Genomic DNA, 18,604 nt, shown 5'->3' on the forward strand with positions numbered 1-18,604 from the left:
ACCATTAGTTTTAGTTGCTAGGTAGGGAACTTTCCTCATAGAAATAGGGTAAGTTAGAAGTTCTCTTTTACTTTGAATAAAGGTCCTTACAAACATGTCAGTCATTGTTCCGAGCCTTTCTTCTGGTTCACCACAGGCCCCACTCAAAGCTTGTTGAGTGGAATTACACTGATAGAAAACACCTTGCCTGCTTCAAACATAGAGTTCATTATTTGAAAATGCACAAGCAATGGAGAAAGGGAGAACATGGAATGTAATTACATCTGTAACTGGGGTACACCACTCGTGAGCTAGTGAAATGGAATTGCATTGTTCCTCAAACACTGTTCACATCTGGACTCTCAACAATTAATGAGGGGATAGCTCAGGGGCAATGTGTTTGTCTTGGAAGCAAGACAATGCAGCGCAACAGAGGTTCGAATTCTGCGCTTAGAAAAAAATCACTGGTATTAAGTGAGGTATAAAAGAGTAGTTATAATTATAATCAAAGAAATGTACAACACACCTTGAGCAACACAGTCCTCTTGCTCTAAATATAACATAGAAAGGACATTATATTCACCATGAAATTACCCATGAGGCCGGGGCAATAAATCTCTCTAAGGACTATACAAGTAATCTAGCAATTACCTTCCGTGTATGGAACTGTTCAGTGATCCGGAATGCCCTCTGTGACGGGGACAGGGCCTAGGGATCCTCTCAGCTTGGGGCAAGAAGCCTACCAGAGTTTTCACCAGAGCCAGTCCTGCCCCAGAGGCCAGGTGAGGAGTTTCGAGGGCAGGACTAGGCTCTGCCTCCTGCTTGTGCCATACTACATGTAGCAGGTATTGTGTTTTATCAGCCAAGTCCTTCTGTACCCCATTGTGGACAGGATTATGTTTTTATTGTTACAGGACTACCTGTCCCAGAAGGCCATGTAACAGGAGGCTCACACTGCTCTATTGAAAAACACCACAGGCTTCAACAATGAAAAATAAACATTAAGGAAGTCCATTGAAGCAACTCTCCTTCAACTCCACACTCACTTCATTTCCACGTTGGCAGCAGAAACCAGAGGACCCTCTATGAAGAGACTGCATTAAGGAAATTTGCCAATACCCCATGCGTTAGACGGCAGCATGGCTACTGAGCATTTCAAATCTCCTGTGGTACAATGGTGGGGCAAACCACAAAGGTACATTGGCCAACATCAACAGGTGCCCACTGGGACAAATGGGGATGGGAGAATAAGGTGGAGAAGGGAAGTCGGAGGTATGCAAACCTAGCATGAATCAGACAGGGAAAGGGGTGTTCAGGGGAGGTCAGGTGGAGCAGAGGAGGATCAAGAGGCAGACGAAGGATGGCGGTGCAGAGTGTTCGAATGGATGTCTAAACTCTGGCCTGATGGACAGCTGTTTAGGAGGCCACACTTGTTAGTGAAGCGGGAAACTTCTGGGAAGATAGCCAGACTAAATCATGGTTGCTTGGAGAGCAGTCAAGGCTACATCCCAGGAAGAGTGAGTGTGATTAGGAATCTTCCATGAGCACACACAGTGAAACACCAATAATTACCATTAGACAGAAGTATACCAAAAGTATTCCATATATTAGGCCCAAACATCAACACAAATTAATAATAAAAAGCAATAGCAAAATCCCACACAAGCAACACACAATGTAAAATATATACAATCACTGGAGTCAATGCGATAAAGTTAATAACTCCACCAATACCTGCAATGGAAAGGGCAAATAACTTTTAGAGCATAGATGAACTTCAGAAGTGGAAACCCTAACTTTATAAGTCCAACCCTACGATAAATGGAGCCTTGTGCTCAATGTTCGATTTGCGCATAAAAGCACTTGGCCGTGCGTAAAAGTCACAAAGCACCCTTTTAAGAAGCTGGAAAAGTTAGGGACAGAAATCTGAAGGGTGAAACCAGGTTCCAACAGTCAGGAGGGAATCTACAGCGATGAGCAAAGCTATTCCCAATTTTCGGAAGCAGAAGCCACCCAAGCCAAAGGAAGGATAACTAGAGATCCCCTGTGCGTAAAAGCGATATGGATGAACAAGGGGCCACCGGTAAGTGACTGTAGTACTTACCGCCTTTAGCTTGGTTTTGGATTTACCGTGCTTAGCTTGGTTTTGGTCCACACTTCACAGGTCTGAAAGGGGCATTCAGAGGTTCGATATCCCACCCTCCTTTCAGCTTCAAAGTGCGCAGGCGCTGCGGGTGCAGGTACAGGTCTGGTTTGCAATAGGAGCTGTAACTCCCGATGTGGGTGTTGAACATAGAAAACACTGATGCAGCCTGGGCACAAGAAGGAACTTGGGGAAACCACCTTCCGCGACCGTCACTGTAGCACAGTGACACGGCGGCACCCAACTCTCGCAATCTGATGCTGCCTTCTCTCTCATGGCCCAAAGCAGCTGGGACAGCTAAATTCGGTGGAAGGGTGCTTTGCAGTGGACGTTAGGATTCCCCAAGGTTTCAAGTAAAAGCTCGACACGGCGAGTGCCTGCTCGGTGGCCAATGTTTGAGCTGGACAGTCCACTGGATGGCCCAGGGACACTTCTGAACAAGCTCTATTGTAGGGCAACCAGGAGGCATCGAGAGTGATTAGCCCCACCACTCTAAATGTTCAAAGCACCTTCACAAGTTTTCTGAGCTTGAGTGCAAAGCAGGTCTCCACCAGGACAACAGGAGGCTTAGGGTGCCTACCTTCTTCAGCGTGTCTCAGGATAGTCTTTGGTTCTGCTCGGCTCTTCCGGATACTTGGCTCCGTTCCGAGGTCGGTTCAAACTTGTTGCTGATCTGCTGGTCTGCATTCATGACCCCTCATATCTAAAAGTCTGGTGGGTGCTTGCACCCGGTCAGCCAATGAGAAGATCTGCCCCACTCATGAGCACCAGCAGTGGTCCAATCAGGGATCACTGGGGTCTTCATGCTCTCATGCACACCAGTCATCCTGGCACCAGGAGTATGGATTGGGACCATACAGTCCCAGCCCACTTCCTGGGTACCCACACACGTGACCTGCAAGAGCCCATGAAAGAGGCAGCTTTCACAGGCAAATGCATGCCCAAATAAGGAAGTGCTGGGTCATGAAGGTCAGGGGCTGGCCAAAGGACAAAATGGCCATAGGAACAGACAAAAGGCCTTGGGGCATGACAAACACTAGCCACATTCATGAGCCAAACACGGTAAGTGCGGTATGGCTTGGTAAAAAGTTATACAAAGAAAAGCTTCTGCTGCCACCAATTTGTTCCTTTGCCCACTACATTTGCCACAACATCCATAAGGGATGACTAGGGCCTGAAAACACCAGGACCCCATTGCTTGGTACAGTAATGTAATTTGCGCAATGATACAATATTACCAGAAGTGGCAACAAAGTCGAAAGACTAAGAGAAACAAAATTTCCCAGTACTGACAGCCTAAAGGACGTGTCAGTTTCCCCATAACAATGAGCGAACGCCCAGTGGAGTGCAGCTGAAGGCCAAAGTCAGGTCAGGACACTGTAACAAAAAGCAACAAGTTTGGGGGGTCCATAAATGGAGGGAAAGTTACATTCAGACAAATCTTTCCTAACACTCACCACTCCCAGACTAAGGACAGGGGGAACTAATCCACCTCTGGATGAGTCTCATGTACAGGTCGGTTCACCAGTTCCGGACAACCCATCAGCATTGCTGTGTTGGGTATCTGGCCTGTGTTCAATGGTGAAGTCAAAACCTTGCAGGCTAATAGACCACCTGACTTCATGTTCATCAGCCACTTTAAGGGCCTATGGTCAGTCTGCACAGTGAAGTGGGTTCCATAGAGGTAGGGCTTCAGTTTACTAAGTGCCCACACTATGGAAAAACATTCCTTTTCCACTGTGGACCACCTGAGCACTCTGCCCTTAGGCTGGCGACTGATGAAACCAATAGGCTGTTCCCTGCCTTTCTCATCTAGCTGTGATAGAACTGCACCTATCCCAGTGTCAGAGGCATCTGTCTGCACAATAAAAGATTTCTGATATTCAGGGGACCTGAGAACAGGGGCCTGGCACAGGGAGTCTTTTAAGCCTTGGAAGGTGTTCTCATACTCCTTAGTCCAAGTGATGATTTTGGGTTTTCTTGGAGTAGTGAGGGTAGTTAGGGGGCAGCTATGGTTTCATAGTCTGCTATGAAGTTCTGGTAATGCCCAGTGAGGCCCAGGAAAGCTCTCACCTGGGTTTGGGTTTTGGCAGTAGGTCTTGTACTGCTTTTACCTTACTGGGAAGAGGTTAAATTCTACCTCCACCAACCTAATGTCCAAGGTAGACTACTGAACTCTGACCAATTTGACTATTGCTTGCCTTTATTGTCAGGTGGGCGTTCTGAAGAGCCTGCAACACTTTCTCTAGGTGTCTCACCTGTTTTTCCTAAGTGGGACTGAAGACTGCTATATCATCCAGATATGCAATGCAGAATTCATCCAACACATTCAAAACATGGTTGTCCAGCCTTTGGAAGGTGGTAGGTGCATTCATTAATCCAAATGGCATTAACCTGAACTAGTAAAACCCTTCTGGATTAAAGAATTCAGTCTTCTCCTTGCATCCTCTGCTAGGGAAATTTGCCAATACCCTGCAGTGAGATCAAAAGTGCTATCATACTTGGAAGCACCCATCTTGTCTACCAATTCGTCTGTTCTTGGTAGGGTGTGCGCATCTGTCTTGGTGACAGCATTCAGAGGCCTGTAATCCACACAGAACCCAAACTCAGAGGTACCTGCCTTTGACACCAGAACCACAGGATTGGACCATGTACTACTGGAGGGTTCAATCACCCCTAGATCCAACATTGTATTGACCTCAGACTTGATGTGGGATCTCACTTTATCTGACATCCCTGTAGCTCCTACTTTTGGTAGGCACACTATCAATTTGTCATGATGCCTACCTCCAAGGAGCCAGGCCCAGCCCAGCAACCCCAGAGGCAGACATCATTTTCCCCAAGGACGTCTCAGCGGGCCCAAGTTGGGGCCTTTTGGACGCAGTCCTGGCGCCTTTGGCGCCAGGCTCATTCTGGACCCCAGTCCTGGCGCCTTAGGCGCCAGGCTCATAAAGCAAGACATGTGTGTAAGTGTTTTAATGTGCACTTACCTGAAGCAGACCATGCTGCTACATCCAGGCCCTCTTGAGGACTGAATGGGACTACTTTATCTTTTGGACTACTTTATCACTCGGGTGTGGTCTGAGGAAGAATACATACCTGAGTGGAAGGATACATACCTGGAACTACTTTACAGGCTATTTAAACCACACCCGAAGAGCAGCACATGCTTCGCGTTGTTCTGCATCTTGCAGCTGGACGCTCACCGTGTTTGCTCCTGCATTCGGACTTCTGCCACGCCTGCCAGCATCCTGATCACCTACAAAGGAAGAGAAAGAGAGAATAGGAGAAGGAAAAGACTTTACCTGCAAGATCCACATTCCGGAGTCAGCTCGCCGACGATCCTGCAAAGGAAGACACTTAATTTAAAAGCACATCGCATCGACCGCCGCAGCGCCGCATTCCACTCACCTTCACAGGGCGCCTCCATGTTCAGCAGCGATCACCCGGATTCGCAGCCACGCTTCCACGCCTAGGGAGAAAAAGACAAGAGCAAAGGTGAGAGAGAGAAGGGAATGAGGAAACCTAAACCTCCATGTTAAGACTTACCTGTTGGGTCATTCCCTCTTCATTTCGGGTCCGCGCCGCATCCAGGCGTTTCCGGACCCCGGCCCCTATGGGGAAAAAGACATTAGCGTCAATGAGCGAATGAAAAGACATTACCCAAAAACGCTCATCAAGACTACCTGATTTCTACAGGGATTGCACCTCGCATCTCGGGTCGGTGCCTTTTCCCCGGCATTCCGTACCCCGGCCCCTATGGGGAAAAAGACATTGACATTAGCATATTGATGCAAGGACAAAAGGGTAACCTTTCAAGGAACTTACCTGGAAGCCAAGCAAGTTTGGTTCTCATAAAACCAAGAATCCAGTGAAGTAACTGGATACCAACGCGCCCCTGCATCAGAAGCAGGAAGGAGAGCTCGCCCTTCAAGACCCTAAGGTGAGACGCCACGGGAAGCACAGAAGGGTTTCGAGGAGGGTGAGAGGGGAAAGGGGGAGGCTGGTAGCATTCCCCACAGACAGTTAATCCCTTATTCTCGCCTACAGAAGGATACTTTTGCAGGCCGGACAAGCAGGAGTTGGGAGTCCGGTCCAGTCCATCTTCTGAGCCCCGCGCAACACCTTAGAAGAGGTCACAGCAGCACGATCCTGGCCAGCGCCTCCGTGGGAGTCAGGTGAGCGTAACACAATTTCATGTTTGCACCAAGGTGTCAAGCCTGGAGTAAGTGAGAACAAGGGGTAGAATTGCCTCAGCAAAGTCCTCTCCTCGCCTTGGTGCTGAGGAGACAGTTGAGGAGTCAATTTGACACCTTCAATGGAGCCACCTGAAGGACTGCCTTGGAATAGATCATGGAGGGGTTCAGGTTCCCCTTCTTCTCTGTCTGATGCCAGAAGCAGAGTAGCCATTTCAACGCTAGGGATAAATGCCTTCAGTTTATTCACATGGAACACTTTAGGGGCTTGACCAGGCCTCCCATGGTCCACTAAATAGTTCACCTCACCTAGTTGCTCCGCAACTTTGTAAGTGCATGACCATTTATCCTGTAGGGCCCTAAGCCTGATAGGATGCATGAGTAGGACTTCTTGGCCTGGGGGAAAATGTACAAGTTAATCTTTATGGTCATACCAATGTTTGACCAACTCCTTTCCAGCCTTCACCTTGTCACTGGCCTGAGTCATCAGTAAGGCCATCCTCTTTCTCAAACTCAGTCCACCACATTTGTAGTGACAGGAGGAGTGGGGAGCTCCCATCCTTCCTTGACTATAGCCAGTGGTCCCTGGATATGGTGACCAAAGAGAGGTTCAAAGGGACTGTAACCAACCCCTTCTTGAGGGACCTCTCTGTAGACAAAGAGTAAGCATGGTAGGAGGAGATCCCACCTTCTTCTCTGGGGCTCCTCAAGAGCCCCAATCATGCTTTTGAGAGTTTTGAGAGTTCTATTGAATCTCTCAACTAAGTCATTTGTGAGCGATACGTTGAAGAAAGCTTACAGGAGACCCCACACTCCTTCCACATATCTTGCATGTACTTAGACATAACGTTGCTGCCTCTGTCAGACACAACCTCTTTAGGGAAGCCAACCCTGGTGAAACTGCCAAGTAATGCTTTAGCAACTGATCTGGCAGTTACTGTCTTGAGTGGGATGGATTTAGGATACCCGGTGGCATGGTCAACTAACACCACAATAAACCTGCTGCCAGAGCATGTTGAAGGGTCAAGGGGACCAACAATGTCAATCCCTACCCTCTCAAATGGTACACCCACCACAGGGAGTGGTACCAATAGAGCCTGAATTGTTGCACCACTTTTCCGAGATATCTGGCAAGTGACCCAAATCCTGCAATGGCTTTCTTTCTGGACACCCATTTTGGGCCAGTAGATATGCACGAATAACCTCTCCATTGTCTTCTTGACCCCAAGATGACCTGCAAGGGGGACCTCATGCACCAACTGCAGGAGGAAGGGTCTCCCTTGAAGGGGGACCTACAACCTCCTATGGTCCCCTTCAGTGGACTCTGTGGGCTCACTATACAGGAGCCCACCTTCCCAATAAATTCTATGCGAACTAAAAAGAGAGGTTTTACTTGTTCTGCCACTCAGATGGCTCAGTGATGATGGCGGTCCTCATGCAGAAGAAGCCACAGGGACACAAACCACTGACTTATTATAGTGGTATTCTAGACCCAGTTATGCAGGGACACTTCCCCTGTGAACAAGCGCGTGTAGCTTCAGCGTTTGCAATAGAAAAGGCAGCAACAATTATCATTGGTTGCCCCATACTACTGTACATGGAGCATTCGTTATTTGCCATTTTAGAAAAATGAAAGAGCACACTGATGACACAAAGGGCTTCAGGGTATGAGGTTATACTAACCAACCCAGCAATTGAGGTAATGAGGTGTTGTGTGGTAAACTCAGTGATATTCATTGCAGAACCTGCAGAAGAAGGGGAATACGCACATGACTGTGCAGCACACATGGACAGACTGGAAGGGAATATATAGGTAGAAGAAGAAGAAATAGAATGGGCAGACATGATCTTCATTACAGAAGGGAGACATACTGGAGCTGCGATAGTGTGCTACAAGGACAGGGAATATGTAATGGCATCCCAGCAGAGATTACCATCGCATTATTAAATGCAGGCAGCAGAGTTAGTGGCCATGACTGGTGCATTAAACATGACGGAAGGGCATGCAGCTAACATATTCTCAGATTCAGCTTATGTAACATCTACAATACATTTGTGATTAGAGCGATGGGAGAGAAGGTGATTCAGGAGAAGTGACGGGTCCCCAGTACAGCATGCTGAGTTGCTTAGGCAACTGATTGAGGCACTGAAATTGCCAGTGGAGGTGGCCATAATAAAGTGTGCTGCCCCTACAGGTGAGCACGACCGAATATCTGTAGTGAACGAAAAGGCCGACAGAGCAGCCAAAGAAGTGGCCCACCTAACTAAGGGAAGTATGAGGCTACATCTGGGTAGGAAAGGGAGAATACAAATAATGGCGGCAGAGGGCAAGAAGGGACAAGAGGAAGAAAATGGGGAAAACTCTAATACAAAACTGATTGTCCAGATTATAGAGCTGCAAGGAGAGGTCCTGCAGGAGGAAAAGGATGTATGGATACAAAGAGGGTGTTCCCTGTCATGCACAGATTTGGTATGGAGACAAAATAGCACGGGGAAAACTGTAATGCCCAAAAAACTGTTAGGTGCAGCATTAGAACAGCTGCACTTTCCTGCCCATGTATCAAGAGAAGAAATGGCAGCAGAAATAAGTGTAGGATGGTATGCACTGAATGTACACAAGCGAGTGGCTACATTTATGGGAAATTGTGTGTTGTTGTCACGGCTGGATGTCCCAGTTTAACCTCAAACCTTTCGCCACCTGTGTCAGCCAGGGAGACTAAAACCACCCTATAGCCAACCAATGAGGCCAATGGTATAACGGGATTGGCTCTGCTAGGTCCTCTGCAGCTGTAGAGGGAACAGTAAAGTAAAGCACAATCAATTCATTAATACTGTCTTACCTCAGTCAATCTACCCATATAACAAATGACATAGCTGAAATGGCATACACAGGTTTATGAAGATGGAGTAGAGTCATGTAGCCTGCCGACACAAGGGTGTAATTCAAGTTTGATGGAATAAGCCTGATGGATGGAGAGCCGTATGTTCAGTTTCAGAAAAACCCAGCTTAAAAAAAAGTTCCAGGAAAGTTTTAGGTCAATATAGGTCAAAAACGTTCCAAGAAAGTTCTGGGTCACCAAAGCAGAAGGGTAATCCAAAAGAGATCCAGGAAATACAATCCAAAGTCCAGTAGCCAAAAAAGCCCAAAAGAACCAATGTCACCAAGGGTAATCCACAAGGCATTCCAAAGGGGAAATCCATAAAGTAAAAAGCCAAGGCCCAAGATGCAAAACAGGAATCACGGACAACGAAGTGAGCCAAAATGCCAGAACAGCTGATAAGTACTGTAAGCTGTTTGCTGGCAGTTTTCATAGCCTGGTTCTAACATGTCCGGCTTGCGACGTAACCGTGTCACGTGAGGACACAGTGATCACGTGACAACTCCAATCTACTTTGTGGACGTGCCGGTCGCCGACGTAAAGCAGCGTCGGCCAGTCGCCAAGGCAACTGCCAACAGCACCGCAGGGTATGGATCCAGCCAGGCACTGCGGGAAAATGATGTTGTTCGGGGTTGGGAGTCTAGGTAAATGCGCAACAGGTGTGTCAGCAGTTTTTGTTGGGACATTCTTTCAAGACTGTTAATGGAATATTGCTTTGACCAGAAGGGCCCTTCCGGCACTTGCATATTGACTATGTTGATATGCAAGAGAGATGTGCCTCTTACATGTATATGCTAGTTGTGGTTTGTCCGTCTTTACGTTGGCTTGAGGCAGGGCCCTGTGCTCAAAATGACACTAAGTCAGCTGCATAATTCCTAGTAAGAGAGGTGTTTTCAAGATGGGGTTGTATGCGATGAGGTAAGGTCTGATAATGGGCAGCATTTTGCCAATGACCTCTTCAAGGAAATAACACACCTCTTTGGAATAAAACACAGAATGTGCACAGTGTACCGGCCACAAGCAAATGTAATTGTTGAGAGATTAAATGGCTTTCTTAAAGAACGCTTAGCCAAGCTAACAAAAACATTGTGCAAAACTAGCTTCATTGCCTCCCATTGGCTCTTTTTTTTTATCACTTTATTTAAAATTTTTAACAAATAACAGAATAGAAATCTTCCGTACATCGCATCATGTTCAAATTGCAATGCCTATCAGAACCTCAGAGATAAACAAAATAATACAGAACACCTGAATATCAATGAATTTTGCAAATAACAATTACAATTTGAACAAAGAACCCTGACACTCAAACAATAAGACAAAACAACAAGAAACAAAAAACACACAACAAACAGCTCCCCATCACCAGACAGCATCTCCAACCCATGTGAGGGATTATCCACCAAGGGTTAGAACCCGACCATTACCCATATAAGTCATTAAAAGATCCCCAAAGCCGAGAATAACGCCCTTCTCTACCTTGTCGAAGGAGCATAACTTTATCAAAGTTCGACAAGACCTGCATATCTGATAACCACCCTTCCACACCCGGTTTCTTCCTTGACTTCCAGACCCGTACAATTTGTTTCATTGCCAAAACCAACCCTCTAATAATCCATTCTGCACAGTCCCTAGCTCTGTCTCCTCTACCCCTGTTGGATAATAAAATGATTGATAGGAAAGAGTGAGGAAGTTTCTCTTCCAATACAAGGTCCAGTCTATCCAATACCCCAGTCCAGAAGTCGGAAACTCTCCGGCACGTCCACAACATATGTATCAAAGATCCCTCATCACATCCACAACCCCAACATGAATCGGTGTCCAAAAGTCCCAATCTGGTCATCTTGGACGGAGTCCAATAAAGTCTAAAGAGGACCCTTGCCTAATATAACGCAGCTGCAAATCCATCTTTGCCTGCACACCTACATGAAGTAAATACAACCATTCCCGAACCGAGATATCCACACCAAGATCATCCGCCCAGGTTTGACGAAGCTTGTCCCATGCTCTCACATCAACCTCTTCTGCCGGCATTAATTTCAGATAAGTTGAAACCCCATACGATGCAGAACGGAGAGGTTCACACAAAGCAGGCCTCTCATTCATGCTCCCATCTAACATCCCTATCCTTTCAGTCAACAGTACCTTTAAGGCCTCATAACGATTTCTTTCTCTAGTTCCAATACCAAAAGATGCTCTCAGCTGTTCAAAGGAGATCATGTCTCCATTGTGCCACACATCACGGACCCTGAGTATGCCCTTACCTATCCAACTCTTCCAGCACAAGGGCCTGTTCTCTATTTGCAAACAAGCATTTTGCCATAAAGATGCATCATAATGCAACCAATTATTCTCACCCCCAATGTCTCTAGTTGCACCCATTGTAGGCAGCTTCTGTACTGAGGCAGGTAATTTAGACATTGAATAGAGGTCTCTCAGCACAACTCACCTGGTGCTGATAATCACTTGACTCTGCACGTAATTGTAACTGGCAGGCGAATGCATGCACCTACTCTGACTGCATGTTGAATTTCGGATGCACATAACACAGCACAGGTGTTTGGGTAAGAGCTACAAATGTACTTAACTGAAATGACAAGTGCCATAAAATACATCTCCCACCAGGATCAATGCTCAACAAGTCGGCCGACCAACGTTGAAGAAGGGACTAGTGCACACAGAAACTAACAGTTTCCACATGCACAGCTTCTGTACCCGGGGGACAGAGTACTCCTCTGTAACATTATACAGAGATGGCAAGAGCCAAGGTTCGCTGGCCCTTACCAAGTTGTGTTCTCAACATCCACAACTGTGCAGATAAAAGAAAGAAGGACATGGATCCATGCCTCTGGCTTCTGCAAGTTCAACAACAGTACCCCAGAAGTGTGAAAGGCAACTTGATGGAAAGTATAACAGAATTATTATTGACTTTTTTCACAGCTAACAGAGTTTACACAAAACCCACAGAGACAGAAGGAGGTGAGAAAGATACAAGTGGGGGGACTGGGAGAAGGCATAAATACAATGTGAAAAATATAGAGTTAGGATTGTTTTGTCTCTTTCTTGTTTCTCTTTTCTTTCTCTTCTGGTAAATACAAAAAATGTAGAGGCGTGCTCGCCAACAGTGAAAAAGGGACCTGTACTAAGAGCAGTATATTGAGCACTGAGAAGTTCGATGATTTCATTGGGGAGGGGGCAGAAACGGCATCTGAAACCGTGTGGTACGATGAAATGAAAAAGGTGGGGCGAGAGAACACCAATGGCATTTGCTATGTGTACTCACTAATCCCGCACATTACAGGGATGCCAAGAGACTTTCCGCAAAACGTAGCAGCAGAAACAGGGTAATGTCTGATGCACTTGTCTGTATGTAGAACTCGGGGCCTTTTACAGTCGCACAAAGTGGAAGTACAATGGATAAACAAAAGGGAGGAGGTATATGCAGATAATTACATACAACTGGAAAGCATGGCCAGGAACGAGGCAATGAAATAGAAGGGGCACAAAGGGGGGAGCAATTAGCTACTGCCCATAAGAGAATATATTGTAAGACCTCAACAGGGCACGATATTCCGTGGTGCCACACCAGACCCCTAATGTGAATAGGCGGTTTGGTGTTTCATAATGGAAAGTGGGAATGGGGAATAATGCAGTGTCACACAGAAGGGCTGGTGTGATATGAAGAGACGGTGGTGAAGAAAATAAATGAAGAATGCAGGGGAATATGGGAAATGAATGTACATGCCCTAACTTGGATAAATGAGAAACACTATCCAGTAGATATAAAGCCACTTACACAGCATTCTTTATGTTTCAGAGCGACAGGGATGACCGCACTGGGGATGAACGCTGGCTGCGAGAGGACGATGATCATCCCGGAGCTGCAGAAAGGGACCGCGGTGGTGATGGGTTTTGGTGGGCCTGTCTGTTCCAAAGCTTATGCCCAGCTGCCACCCGACTAGGCAGAGGTATGTGAACTAGAGACCCTCCACAACCCTACATCGGTCTCTACACCATGGCAGAAGAAAAAGAAAAAAGGCAGGCAGAGGTGAGAGACAAGCGAGGGAAAGTGATGAGAAAGAAAAGTAGCAGTAATTATATATCTGCCGAATCAACTCAGAGTGTGGGCACAATCCCACAGCACTTGTGACTCTTCGATAAAGCATCAGTTTTCTTCACGTCTCTCCTACTTCCAGGGGTGCAATCAGCTGTCAATGCTAAATGGCTGCAGATCACCCGCTACGAGGTTCTACATCTGGCAAATGCAACCAAGAAAGGACTTCATGGCGTGTGAGAAGATCTTCGCGTCCTGCATTTGGTGGCCCTACAGAACAGATTAGTTGTTGCCTAATGACTGCCATGGAGGGCGGGGTCTGCCACAAGATTGGAAGCAGCTGTTGCACAGCATAAATTCACGCCACTGATGCCGCCAATTGATCTCTCACAGGCTGACAAGGAAATACATGCACTACATGAAAGGTTGGTGAAAGGAATCTATAATCCTGCCTCAGACAGCTGGCTGGATTCATTATTTGCTTGGGTACCGGAGTGGCTGGCTGCTATGCTCGAAATAATTGTCCCTATACTTGTGATTCTTGTCGCCTTCTGTGTTGGCTCGTGGGTCATCAGACAATGTAAATATTGCAAAAGTACGATATATAATGTCCGCTAATACAATTGGTAATTAAGAGAGCAGATTAGAAAGAGAGACACCCAGGGAGGATGGTGTGCGTGTAGTTTTTGCAGAAGACTATGATGCTTTTTAGGTAGCATGCTCCCCAGATAGGTGGGATTGTTTAATAGTAGGAGACACACTGGAAGGGTACAAGAAAGAAGGAGGGGATTTGGACAGAGTAACATCTCTATGGATGACCATGGAACAAAGGGGTACTGATGGGGGAAGGAAGTGTCGGTCGAAAGATTGATCGAAGGGGAAAAGTAATGAAGGTGCTGATTCAGCACCAGAAAGGGGGGTGCACTTACTAATTGTGGGAATAACGGTGACATGTTGGGACACCCTAAAAAACATGGGGACCCCAGGGAACTGTAGTAAGGTCCAAAGACCATGCATGGAGGGAAACAAAAGGGGACACTCTGTACAAACCCCTGTATGGGCACAGGGGACTCTGCCACGTAAAGGCGAGGATGGCCAAACTGCAGGTAAACTCTCTTCACAGGTGTACCACAGGGGGGCTTCACATCACAGAACAACTTCAAGCACATGGCCCGTGCACTGCAGCTGAAGGAGGAGAGAAGCTGACTCCAGGCTGCTCGTCTCTACTTGTGGGAGCTGTGGAAATTGACCTAACACAGAAGGCACTCGCATGGCACCAAGGCGGTGTCAAATCACGCCTTGGACGGCGGGTATGGGAACAAGGATGCAGAATGAAGGGACGCTCCAAGAAGAGCCAATCAGATGGTAGGTTTTGGTTTTTCCCGGTAAGTAACAAGCCCTCAGAGTGTCTACAATAGTGTTTGCGAAGTTAATATCTTGCAAGTGCCGTGTGAATATCTCCCTTCCCACTAGCTCAGGGTGTCTCGTGTTCCTTCCTTTCTGGTGCTGACCAATGGCAGTTAAATAAAGATCCAGAGGTCAGCACAATTATGTCTTTACTAATTGCAAACTGTTTGTAGGATAGCGCAGGAAGCAATGTGGCCACACGGGAGAAGATGGGCTGAAAGGGGGTAGATCTGTTTGCTCCAATCATGTCCAGCTAATGTATGCCTTGCATAGGGGTATGACGTAGTCCATCCACCCAGTTAGTGTCTTGGGAACCAAGATGATGCGAAGCTTGAACTGCAACTATATCTAACTAAGCAAACATTGTTTTAACTGGATTAAACTATTGTTCGCTGTGAGCCAGCGCGTCAGCTCTCATCAATCAGTTCTGTTCCACTTTGCTGTGTGATTTGTGCTCGCCCAGCTATAATAAACAGTTTTACTCCTTGCCCGGAGTGTGCTCCTTTTTGGACTACTGCTAACCTCTTTATTATTAGCCCTGGGGGACCCCTGATACAGTTCCACAACTGCTATCTCCTCATGGTCGACTTGGGCAGCTTCTGTGTAACGTTTCCCTTAGTTTCTGATTCAACACTTTAGGTGAAAGAATCAGGAGAATGACTCCCTTCTCCTGGTTCAGTTGGTTAGCCTTTGGCTTACCTTTGGATAAATTCCTGCAACAGTTTTGATCAACCTTTTCACTTCTTTCCAGACTTCTCTTAGGGTTTGTTTTAAGGTCAAACACTCCTGTTGTTTCAACCATGCAGTTATTTCTCTTCTTTCTTTGCACTCCTTTGTTGGTGAAAACATGGGGGAATGCTCCTGTTGTGTCTTTGATCTCTTCTAACACTCTGACAAAGGATATGTGTCACTCTCTAACCTAAATGTCTCTTTTGATGTTAGTGTTGAAGGAGAAGACTCGTGATATGTTCTTCTCTTTCAGTCTCTTTGACAGAACTGAGCCAAGTAAGATCACCAGTGATGTAATCTTCACACTTGATACTTCTATCACAACTGTGGAGACGTGGGAGATTTGTCCCGAGGCATTCTTTCTTTTCAATACTCTTGATACAATTACAGAGCTGAGGGAGAATACTCCCAATATCTTCTTTGTGTTTGGTACTTCGGGCACATGTACTGAGATGAAGGAGATTACTCTTGATTTCTTCTTTACCTTTGGTACTTTTGAGGCAATTACTGAGACGAGGGAGATTTCTTTTGGGGCTTTCTTCACATTTGAGTTCTTAATACAGTTACTGAGATGAGGGAGATTACTCTTCTTTAACTTCAGCACCCTTTCCCCAATCCCCTAACAGGTCTCCTGTTATCTCTTCTTTGTTGGAGCCACATCACTGGTTCTTCCAGGGGTTTTGGGTTGATGCGTTCCCAAGGAATGTTTTCTTTGTTTCTCTTTCTGCTCCCCACTACTGTGCTTTGGCTGTGCACGATCCCCGGCGAGATGGTATCGGCACAGTTAATGGACCACTCGGTCCACCTCGCCGAGGTCAGTCTCCAACTTCCAGTCAGGCCTGCTCTCGGTCAGCCTGAAAAAGACTCCTGCTATCTGCTGCTGGGGTCCTCCTGATTGGAGGTTTGCTTCCCTAACGTAGCTTTTTGTTCCCAGGTTTCAACTTCCCGGGTCTGCCAGGCTTCAGGCCTGCTTTGCCTCTCATTGGGTCCTTTCGCTATTTTTACTTCCATCCACTGGGTCTACCCCAGTAGAGTGTCCCAGTCTTTTGTTTGTGTCCATGGGGTATTCTTCATGCCTCCTTGAGACCACCACTTCCCAGTACCTTCTGTAGTTGCCAATTCAGTAGTTTGTATAACTCCATCAATCTCAGTACTCCTGGAAGATGACTTGAGAGGATACTGTAGGTCCATTTTAGTCATCCTGGTCTTGATGGTATCAATATTTACTGTAAGAAAGAAAAGAGTATTACAATAGCATACAGTAGTGCTGTCAGATTGTTTCTCAGCAGACTTTATGGATTATATAGTCTCAAGGCAAAGAGAGTAAGGGAGTTCCATCACGAAACAGTCACTCCCTGTGAGGTCCTGCTTTCTGCCCCCCTTAGGGGGAATGTTACATAGTGGGTTTATCTCCCTAGCCTCACAGGGAAGGGCTTGCACCTGGGGAGAAATGACGTGATCCCATGAATCGTTCCACCAGGGAAATGGTCATGACCGGAGGAAGGGAGGACAACGTGATGAGATCCTCTGTTAAGGGGCAATGGAGAATGACATTAAATATTTGGAAGAGTGTGCTAGGGTGCGGTCATTGGCCAGAGGCCAGAACAGGTAAAATCAACGGAGCAAAGACATCAGTGAATGAGTGCTGTAAGCACTTGGAAATGGTCCTGTGAAGAGGTGCTGGGGCACTGCTGCAACAAGACTATGGCCCTCATTACAGGTTTGCTGGTATCCTTTAAAAGTGCTTGTAATACTGTGTGCCGGCACTTTTACGGGACCAGCATAGTATGTGCTACACAGAACACATTTGCTGGAATTACCGGCGCTGGTAACACAGACGATGTAAATACCGGTTACGGGACCAGCATAGTATGTGCTACACAGAACACATTTGCTGGAATTACCGGCGCTGGTAACACAGGCGATGTAAATACCAGCAATTCCTGAAACATGTGCCGGTAATACCAGCACATTATGAGCATGCACTTACCAGTAGTACAGGCTGATATTTGCTGGCATTACCAGTAAATTCATGCCAGAGACACGACCACCTCAGAACTGCTGGTAAATGGACCCAGATGGAGGAAATAATGGCATAGGTGCACCCAATCCACACAGGAACAGTACTAAAGGGCCTCACCCACCCCAAGAACACTTCCCAGCACAACCATGCTGCCACTCATTGTCGCTGCCATGGATCTGAAGGCGCTGTATGCTGATGTGCAGATGATGGTGCTGGAGCAACAGCAGTGGTGACAGGAGGCTAGGGACAGGAAGAGGAGGAGGATGAGCATGGGGATACAGGCGATGCAGGTGGTGAGGCGGAGGCGTGCCATGATCCCTTGCACAAGGGCCACACCATGGGCCCTCAGACAGCCAGATACACCTCCTGTACCACCTAGACAGGGAGACCATTCATGACCACCTGGCCCTGATTCAGAATGACATTGGGAGCAAGATCGCACCAGGACAGCCATGTCACGGCTGTTGAAGCTGGTGTCAGTACTGCACTTCCTGGGCACTGGCACATTCCAGCACTCTGTGAACCAGCTACATGGCATTTCACAGCCTGCCTTCTCCAGAGTGCTTGTGCAGGTGCTGGAGGCCCTCCTTGGCCATGCAGGCCAGCACACTGCCCTCCCAACCACCTAGGCACAGGTAAATACCACCAAGGCCCGCTTCTATGTGATTGCAGGCATGCCTCATGTATTGGTAGCATTGGACTGCACGCACACACACACATAGAGCTGGTGCCCCACCACACCTCTGAGGAGGTCTACAGGAACTGTAAGCAGTACCATTCCCTCAATATCCAGGAAACCTGGGACGCCGACCTGACCATCATGCAATGCTGTGCCCAGTTCCCAGGGTCAACCCACAACTCCATGGTCCTGCAGAACAGCACATGTACATTTACACCTACATTACAGCATGGGCCACAGGCAAAGGAGGTGTATAGGGGTGCCAGACCCCTCACCCCCTCAACGGTGTACAGATAACATGATAGGCAGATCAATGGTTCCAGTATTGTAGAAATCAGAATTACAATGCCTTTATTTATAGGTAGAAAAGTGCATGTGCCGCGGTACATATTTGGGTTAGAATGACCCAGGAAGTGAAGGGTGCATTAAGTATCACACATATATCATGAATATGTAAAAATATATCATGAAAAAGAGATACAAAGTAAGAAATGAAATATTGACTCACCGTTGGG

At 46.9% G+C, this 18,604-nt stretch overlaps 1 protein-coding gene across 2 annotated transcripts in view; it reads right to left on the reverse strand.

Annotated features, from left to right (window-relative positions):
* Positions 1-18,604, reverse strand: part of LOC138472305 (transcription factor HES-5-like) — an 89,383-nt gene that overhangs the window by 8,515 nt on the left and 62,264 nt on the right. Inside the window, exon 5 of one of the 2 annotated variants that reach the window (XM_069610431.1) lies at positions 15,358-16,613. The gene's annotated coding sequence lies outside the window, so the exon portion shown is untranslated. Of the gene's footprint in view, positions 1-10,298; positions 16,614-18,604 lie in introns of those variants that run through there. The other variant, XM_069610430.1, reaches the window with a different exon arrangement.

The sequence above is a fragment of the Ambystoma mexicanum genome, chromosome 8 (assembly GCF_040938575.1).
Source record: "Ambystoma mexicanum isolate Mex_15411 chromosome 8, UKY_AmexF1_1, whole genome shotgun sequence".
Lineage (NCBI taxonomy): Eukaryota > Metazoa > Chordata > Amphibia > Caudata > Ambystomatidae > Ambystoma > Ambystoma mexicanum.